Source organism: Staurois parvus, unplaced genomic scaffold (assembly GCF_062004578.1).
Source record: "Staurois parvus isolate SC_StPar_1 unplaced genomic scaffold, SC_StPar_1.0 ptg002232l, whole genome shotgun sequence".
In the NCBI taxonomy this organism is placed as follows: Eukaryota; Metazoa; Chordata; class Amphibia; order Anura; family Ranidae; genus Staurois; species Staurois parvus.
The window spans coordinates 175235-185876 of record NW_028320028.1 but is presented as its reverse complement, the minus strand read 5'-3'; positions in this window follow the sequence as shown (position 1 = coordinate 185876).

Sequence of the window (10642 nt, the reverse complement as noted above, 5' to 3'; positions counted from 1 at the left end):
TGCTCAGCTATGCAGAGCAATACAAAGCAGCATGTTGGTTGGTGCTGACGGGAGAGATCTGTGTTGTTTACATACAGACCTTTCCCCTGTCAGTGTTCCTCGGTGATCACCGGGTGCCGGTGGGGAATCTCTGGCCGGGACCCCATGATCAACAGCTTTAGCCACCAATGGCAGCATGGGTAGGGTGGCGCGTGCGCGCCCCCTACCTGGAAATGCTAAATCACGTATATATACACGTGATTGTGCGCACCCCTGCCGCCCTGTAGCAGTAGTTCTGCTATAGGGTGGCGGGGAACTGGTTAACAATGATTTATATAGCATCCTTGGTTTGTTGTGCTCAGATGCAGTGCTGTTACACTTTCACTGCACTGTACTATTACCCCCGGTTCACATATATGCAGCTGTGCGGGCCGCGTTTTGCACGGGCACAAGAACACATTCATTTGAATGGACTCCCATGCCCCGGGACACACAGGGAAGAAGTCCCTGCACTTCTTTGGAAAAGCAGCCCGCATGGGAACCTCGGTTCCCAGTACGGTTGCGTTTTCCAGTGCGGGCGGCGTGTCATTAGAACTAATGGCACAAGCCTGCGGGTCCGCATTCTTCTGTGCGGGTGAATCACCCGCACAGATGTGAACCAGGGCTTAATCAGTGGGTCCACCCATGAGGTGGATGAATGAGGTCCAGGAGGGCAGTATTTTCAATATGAAGCCAAGATGAAGATCACTGGGATCTGACCTCAAACTAGGAGGAAGGAAAGTCCAAAACTAACCTTGAAAAGTATTTTTGCTGAAAGAGTAGTTGATGAGATGATTGGAACAGACTTCCAGCAGAGGTGGGGCAGCAGTAGGGTTTCCATATCATCCCTTTAAACCCAAACACATATTCATTACACAGGTTCTGGGGCTGATTAAGGTGGTCATTAAACTCACTTAGAGCCTTATCTGCAAAAAACTAGCCCCAGAACCCATGTAATAATATGTGTTCAGTGTTAAAGGGATGAAGTGGCAATCCTAGGTGTGGCAGTCAATGGTAAGTGAGTTTAATCAAGCTTAGGGTAAATATGGAACTTTCACCAAAAGGTTAAAAAAAAAACTGGAGGAAGAACAGAGAAGGGCAACCAAACTGATACGAGGCATGCAGGAGCTCACCTATGAGGAGAGATTAGAGGAACTGAATTTATTCTCTCTTGAGAAGAGGAGATTAAGGGGGGGTATGATCTCCATGTATAATACATAAGGGGGGTATGATCATCATGTATAATACATAAGGGGGGATATGATCTCCATGTATAATACATAAGGGGGGATATGATCTCCATGTATAATACATAAGGGGGATATGATCTCCATGTATAATACATAAGGGGGGATATGATCTCCATGTATAATACATAAGGGGGGATATGATCATCATGTATAATACATAAGGGGGGATATGATCTCCATGTATAATACATAAGGGGGGATATGATCTCCATGTATAATACATAAGGGGGATATGATCTCCATGTATAATACATAAGGGGGGGAATGATCTCCATGTATAATATATAAGGGGGGATATGATCTCCATGTATAATACATAAGGGGGATATGATCTCCATGTATAATACATAAGGGGGGATATGATCTCCATGTATAATACATAAGGGGGGATATGATCTCCATGTATAATACATAAGGGGGGATATGACCACCATGTACAATACATAAGGAGGGATATGACCTCCATGTAAAATACATAAGGGGGATATGATCTCCATGTATAATACATAAGGGGGGACATGATCATCATGTATAATACATAAGGGGGTATATGATCTCCATGTATAATACATAAGGGGGGATATGATCTCCATGTATAATACATAAGGGGGGATATGATCTCCATGTATAATACATAAGGTGGGATATGATCTCCATGTATAATACATAATGGGGGATATGATCTCCATGTATAATACATAAGGGGGGATATGATCTCCATGTATAATACATAAGGGGATATGATCTCCATGTATAATACATAAGGGGGAAATGATCTCCATGTATAATACATAAGGGGGATATGATCTCCATGTATAATACATAAGGGGGATATGATCTCCATGTATAATACATAAGTGGGATATGACCACCATGTATAATACATAAGGAGGGATATGACCTCCACGTAAAATACATAAGGGGGATATGATCTCCATGTATAATACATAAGGGGGGATATGATCTCCAGGTATAATACATAAGGGGGGACATGATCATCATGTATAATACATAAGGGGGTATATGATCTCCATGTATAATACATAAGGGGGGATATGATCTCCATGTATAATACATAAGGGGGGATATGATCTCCATGTATAATACATAAGGGGGGATATGATCTCCATGTATAATACATAAGGGGGGATATGATCTCCATGTATAATACATAAGTGGGGATATGATCTCCATGTAAAATACATAAGGGGTGATATGATCTCCATGTATAATACATAAGGGGGGATATGATCTCCATGTATATGACATAAGGGGGGATATGACCACCATGTATAATACATAAGGGGGGATATGATCTCCATGTATAATACATAAGGGGGTATATGATCTCCACGTATAATACATAAGGGGGGATATGATCTCCATGTAAAATACATAAGGGGGGATATGATCTCCATGTATAATACATAAGGCGGGATATGATCTCCATGTATAATACCTCAGGGGGGATATGATCTCCATGTATAATGCATAAGGGGGATATGATCTCCATGTATAATACATAAGGGGGGATATGATCACCATGTATAATACATAAGGGGGGGATATAATCTCCATGTATAATACATAAGGGGGGATATGATCTCCATGTATAATACATAAGGAGGGATATGATCTCCATGTATAATACATAAGGGGGGATATGATCACCATCTATAATACATAAGGGGGATATGATCTCCATATATAATACCTCAGGGGGGATATGATCTCCATGTAAAAATGCATAAGGGGGGGATACGATCACCATGTATAATACATAAGGGGGGATATGATCACCATGTATAAAACATAAGGGGGATATGATCACCATATATAATGCATAAGGGGGATATGATCTCCATGTATAATACATAAGGGGGGATATGATCGCCATGTATAATACATAAGGGGGGATATGATCTCCATGTATAATACATAAGGGGGGATATGATCTCCATGTATAATACATAAGGGGGGAGATGATCACCATGTATAATACATAAGGGGGGATATGATCTCCATGTATAATACATAAGGGGGATATGTTCTTCATGTATAATACCTCAGGGGGGATATGATCTCCATGTATAATACATAAGGCGGGATATGATCTCCATGTATAATACCTCAGGGGGGATATGATCTCCATGTATAATGCATAAGGGGGATATGATCTCCATGTATAATACATAAGGGGGGATATGATCACCATGTATAATACATAAGGGGGGGATATAATCTCCATGTATAATACATAAGGGGGTATATGATCTCCATGTATAATACATAAGGGGGATATGATCACCATGTATAATGCATAAGGGGGATATGATCTCCATGTATAATGCATAAGGGGGATATGATCTCCATGTATAATACATAAGGGGGGATATGATCACCATGTATAATACATAAGGGGGGGATATAATCTCCATGTATAATACATAAGGGGGTATATGATCTCCATGTATAATACATAAGGGGGATATGATCACCATGTATAATGCATAAGGGGGATATGATCTCCATGTATAATACATAAGGGGGTATATGATCTCCATGTATAATACATAAGGGGGGATATGATCTCCATGTAAAATACATAAGGGGGGATATGATCTCCATGTATAATACATAAGGCGGGATATGATCTCCATGTATAATGCATAAGGGGGATATGATCTCCATGTATAATACATAAGGGGGGATATGATCTCCATGTATAATACATAAGGGGGGATATGATCACCATGTATAATACATAAGGGGGGGATATAATCTCCATGTATAATACATAAGGGGGGATATGATCTCCATGTATAATACATAAGGAGGGATATGATCTCCATGTATAATACATAAGGGGGGATATGATCACCATCTATAATACATAAGGGGGATATGATCTCCATATATAATACATCAGGGGGGATATGATCTCCATGTAAAAATGCATAAGGGGGGGATACGATCACCATGTATAATACATAAGGGGGGATATGATCACCATGTATAAAACATAAGGGGGATATGATCACCATATATAATGCATAAGGGGGATATGATCTCCATGTATAATACCTCAGGGGGGATATGATCTCCATGTATAATACATAAGGAGGGATATGATCGCCATGTATAATACATAAGGGGGGATATGATCTCCATGTATAATACATAAGGGGGGATATGATCTCCATGTATAATACATAAGGGGGGAGATGATCACCATGTATAATACATAAGGGGGGATATGATCTCCATGTATAATACATAAGGGGGATATGATCACCATATATAATACATAAGGGGGAAATGTTCTTCATGTATAATACCTCAGGGGGGATATGATCTCCATGTATAATACATAAGGCGGGATATGATCTCCATGTATAATACCTCAGGGGGGATATGATCTCCATGTATAATGCATAAGGGGGATATGATCTCCATGTATAATACATAAGGGGGGATATGATCACCATGTATAATACATAAAGGGGGGATATAATCTCCATGTATAATACATAAGGGGGTATATGATCTCCATGTATAATACATAAGGGGGATATGATCACCATGTATAATGCATAAGGGGGATATGATCTCCATGTATAATACATAAGGGGGTATATGATCTCCATGTATAATACATAAGGGGGGATATGATCTCCATGTAAAATACATAAGGGGGGATATGATCTCCATGTATAATACATAAGGCGGGATATGATCTCCATGTATAATACCTCAGGGGGGATATGATCTCCATGTATAATACATAAGGAGGGATATGATCTCCATGTATAATACATAAGGGGGGATATGATCACCATCTATAATACATAAGGGGGATATGATCTCCATATATAATACCTCAGGGGGGATATGATCTCCATGTAAAAATGCATAAGGGGGGGATACGATCACCATGTATAATACATAAGGGGGGATATGATCACCATGTATAAAACATAAGGGGGATATGATCACCATATATAATGCATAAGGGGGATATGATCTCCATGTATAATACATAAGGGGGGATATGATCACCATGTATAATATATAAGGGGGGGATATAATCTCCATGTATAATACATAAGGGGGTATATGATCTCCATGTATAATACATAAGGGGGATATGATCTCCATGTATAATACATAAGGGGGATATGATCACCATGTATAATGCATAAGGGGGATATGATCTCCATGTATAATACATAAGGGGGGATATGATCTCTGTGTATAATACATAAGGGGGATATGATCACCATGTATAATACATAAGGGGGATATGATCTCCATATATAATACCTCAGGGGGGATATGATCTCCATGTAAAAATGCATAAGGGGGGGATACGATCACCTTGTATAATACATAAGGGGGGATATGATCTCCATGTATAATACATAAGGGGGATATGATCTCCATGTATAATACATAAGGGGGGATATGATCTCCATGTATAATACATAAGGGGGGATATGATCTCCATGTATAATACATAAGGGGGATATGATCTCCATGTATAATACATAAGGGGGGATATGATCACCATGTATAAAACATAAGGGGGATATGATCACCATATATAATGCATAAGGGGAATATGATCTCCATGTATAATACCTCAGGGGGGATATGATCTCCATGTATAATATATAAGGGGGGATATGATCTCCATGTATAATACATAAGGGGGGATATGATCACCATGTATAATACATAAGTGGAGATATGATCTCCAAGTAAAATACATAAGGGGATATGATCTCCATTAGAGATGAGCGAATCGAAGTAGGCGAAGTGGAATTCGTTTCGAATATTAGGAAAATTTCGAATCCGAAAATAAGCAGACTTCGGATGCGCGAATCAAAATTTTTCCTAAAATGGCGGCGACATGTGCGGCGACGGAGCGGGGATGTCTGGGAAGGCGCGCAGACAAGGCGCGCTGACTCATAATGCATTCATTCATGACATGTGATCGCATTAGCCAATCAGCAGCCAGCCAGCCAGCACAGTGTAATGGTTGAGCTATAAATGGCGGCCATTTTAGAATTCTCCATTTGCCTCCAGTCATTCAACAGAGGCAGACCTGGCTGTATTCAGGGAGAGAGTTAGGGACAGAGAAACGTTACTTAGGGACACAGAATCGTTACTTAGGGCCACAGAAACGTTACTTAGGGCCACAGAAACGTTACTTAGGGCCACAGAATCGTTAGTTAGGGCCACAGAAACGTTACTTAGGGACACAGAATTGTTACTCAGGGACAGACAGAATTGTTACTGAGGGATACAGAATTGTTACTGAGGGCCACAGAATCGTTACTTAGGGCCACAGAAACGTTACTTAGGGCCACAGAAATGTTACTTAGGGCCACAGAATTGTTACTTAGGGACAGACACAGAATTATTATTGAGGGACACAGAATTGTTACTGAGGGCCACAGAACCGTTACTTAGGGCCACAGAAACGTTACTTAGGGCCACAGAATTGTTACTTAGGGACAGACACAGAATTGTTACTGAGGGACACAGATTTGTTACTGAGGGCCACAGAAACGTTACTTAGGGCCACAGAAACGTTACTTAGGGCCACAGAATCGTTACTTAGGGCCACAGAAACGTTACTTAGGGCCACAGAATTGTTACTTAGGGACAGACACAGAATTGTTACTGAGGGACACAGAATTGTTACTGAGGGCCACAGAACCGTTACTTAGGGCCACAGAAACGTTACTTAGGGACACAGAATTGTTACTCAGGGACAGACACAGAATTGTTACTGAGGGATACAGAATTGTTACTGAGGGACACAGAACCGTTACTTAGGGCCACAGAAACGTTACTTAGGGCCACAGAAACGTTACTTAGGGCCACAGAATTGTTACTTAGGGACAGACACAGAATTGTTACTGAGGGACACAGATTTGTTACTGAGGGCCACAGAAACGTTACTTAGGGCCACAGAAACGTTACTTAGGGCCACAGAATCGTTACTTAGGGCCACAGAAACGTTACTTAGGGGCACAGAAACTTTACTTAGGGCCACAGAATTGTTACTTAGGGACAGACACAGAATTGTTACTGAGGGACAAAGAATTGTTAAAGAGGGCCACAGAACCGTTACTTAGGGCCACAGAATCGTTACTTAGGGACACAGAATTGTTACTCAGGGACAGACACAGAATTGTTACTGAGGGATACAGAATTGTTACTGAGGGACACAGAACCGTTACTTAGGGACACAGAAACGTTACTTAGGGCCACAGAAACGTTACTTAGGGCCACAGAATTGTTACTTAGGGACAGACACAGAATTGTTACTGAGGGACACAGAATTGTTACTGAGGGCCACAGAACCGTTACTTAGGGCCACAGAAACGTTACTTAGGGACACAGAATTGTTACTCAGGGACAGACACAGAATTGTTACTGAGGGACACAGAATTGTTACTGAGGGCCACAGAACTGTTACTGAGGGCCACAGAACTGTTACTTAGGGCCACAGAAACGTTACTTAGGGCCACAGAAACGTTACTTAGGGCTACCGAAACGTTACTTAGGGCCACAGAATCGTTACTTAGGGCCACAGAAACGTTACTTAGGGCCACAGAAACGTTACTTAGGGACACAGAATTGTTACTCAGGGACAGACACAGAATTGTTACTGAGGGACACAGATTTGTTACTGAGGGCCACAGAACCGTTACTTAGGGCCACAGAAACGTTACTTAGGGACACAGAATTGTTACTCAGGGACAGACACAGAATTGTTACTGAGGGATACAGAATTGTTACTGAGGGACACAGAACCGTTACTTAGGGCCACAGAAACGTTACTTAGGGCCACATAAACGTTACTTAGGGCTACAGAAACGTTACTTAGGGCCACAGAAACGTTACTTAGGGCTACAGAAACGTTACTTAGGGCCACAGAATCGTTACTTAGGGCCACAGAAACGTTACTTAGGGACACAGAAACGTTACTTAGGGACACAGAATTGTTACTCAGGGACAGACACAGAATTGTTACTGAGGGACACAGAATTGTTACTGAGGGCCACAGAACTGTTACTGAGGGCCACAGAACTGTTACTTAGGGCCACAGAAACGTTACTTAGGGCTACAGAAACGTTACTTAGGGCCACAGAATCATTACTTAGGGCCACAGAAACGTTACTTAGGGCCACAGAAACGTTACTTAGGGACACAGAATTGTTACTCAGGGACAGACACAGAATTGTTACTGAGGGACACAGATTTGTTACTGAGGGCCACAGAACCGTTACTTAGGGCCACAGAATTGTTACTCAGGGACAGACACAGAATTGTTACTCAGGGACAGACACAGAATTGTTACTCAGGGACACAGAATTGTTACTGAGGGACACAGAATTGTTACTGAGGGACACAGAATTGTTACTCAGGGACACAGAATTGTTACTGAGGGACACAGAATTGTTACTGAGGGACACAGAATTGTTACTCAGGGACAGACACAGAATTGTTACTGAGGGACACAGAATTGTTACTGAGGGCCACAGAACTGTTACTTAGGGCCACAGAAACGTTGCTCAGGGACACAGAATTGTTACTCAGGGACAGACACAGAATTGTTACTCAGGGACAGACACAGAATTGTTACTGAGGGACACAGAATTGTTACTGGGGGACACAGAATTGTTACTGAGGGACACAGAATTGTTACTCAGGGACAGACACAGAATTGTTACTCAGGGACAGACACAGAATTGTTACTGAGGGACACAGAATTGTTACTGAGGGCCACAGAACTGTTACTTAGGGCCACAGAATTGTTACTGAGGGACACAGAATTGTTACTCAGGGACACAGAATTGTTACTCAGGGACAGACACAGAATTGTTACTGAGGGACACAGAATTGTTACTGAGGGCCAGAGAACTGTTACTTAGGGCCACCGAAACGTTACTCAGGGACACAGAATTGTTACTCAGGGACAGACACAGAATTGTTACTCAGGGGCAGACACAGAATTGTTACTGAGGGACACAGAATTGTTACTGAGGGACACAGAATTGTTACTGAGGGCCACAGAACTGTTACTTAGGGCCACAGAAACGTTACTCAGGGACACAGAATTGTTACTCAGGGACAGACACAGAATTGTTACTCAGGGATACAGAATCGTTTAATTAAAGAGTATGTCAGACAACATGCAGAGGAGTGGCAGAGGAGGCAATGTTTTAGGAGCGAGCAGACGTGGCAGCAGAGGAAGGGGTCGAGGCAGCACTATTCGCAGCCAGAGGCCAGTGCTCCCGGTGTCATCCAGCGGTCGTGTCTCCACCGACAACCCTGCCGTCATCGATTGGTTGGCTCGGTCGTCTTCCTCTTCCCAGGTCACCTCTGACACCTACAGCCAACGGTCGGTGGGTACGTCAGACACAACCGTTAGTTGGCATGGCCCGGGAGCAAGCCCACTGAAATCACGTGTCCTCTACCTGCCCCTGTCCTTTGGTGTTCCCTCACCAAGCGAAGTATCGCATGCTGTGGGCTCAGCCCCACTGTACAGTGAGGAAGAGCTAACAGAGGGCGGTCAGGAACGGGGGGAGACATCCGCCTCTTCAGCAGCCAGGCGAAGAAGTAGTGGCGAGGAGAGTGGCTCGGTAGCCGGTCTAGAGACAGGACTGTCTCCTGACCCACACGCAGCCGAGGGGGCTAGTAGTGAGGCGGAGACCCTAATTGATGATGATGAGGCTGATCGCACTTGGCAGCCTCGTCGTCATCAGGCTATTGCTTCCGCATCATCAGGAGAAGAGGGTGGCAGCTTGGCAGCGAGCAAAACAGTCGGTGGGTTGCCCAGGAGGCAGCAGGGTCGCAGCAGTGTCAGTGGAGCCAAACGGCCACGGAGTACAGCACCAGCTCCACTGCAGCCTACCACCATGGCCAGTAGTGGTGCCGGTGTGCACGGAGGAAGCAGCAGTCAGCCAGTGAGGAGTATCGGGGGCAAAGTTTCCTACTCGGCGGTGTGGCAATTTTTTGTCAAGCCGCCCGAGGAAGTAAACGTAGCCGTATGTCGACTATGTGGCCAGAAAGTCAAGCGTGGCCAGGGGGCCCATGTTGGGACTACAGCGTTGCGTCAGCATATGCAGCGTCGCCATTTGGTGGCCTGGGAAAACCGTGATAAAGATACAGCGGTTCTGCCTGCCCCAGCCCCCGCTCCATCACCCGCTCCATTACTTGCTCCGTCACCCGACGTCAATCGCCCTCTATCAGCCAGTCAAGGCTCCAACACCTCTGCTGAGGGGAGTTGTCGCTCGTTGGCATCTTCCGCTCGTTCAGATGCTCCTTCTCCTGCTACTCCTCTTCACGGATTCCGT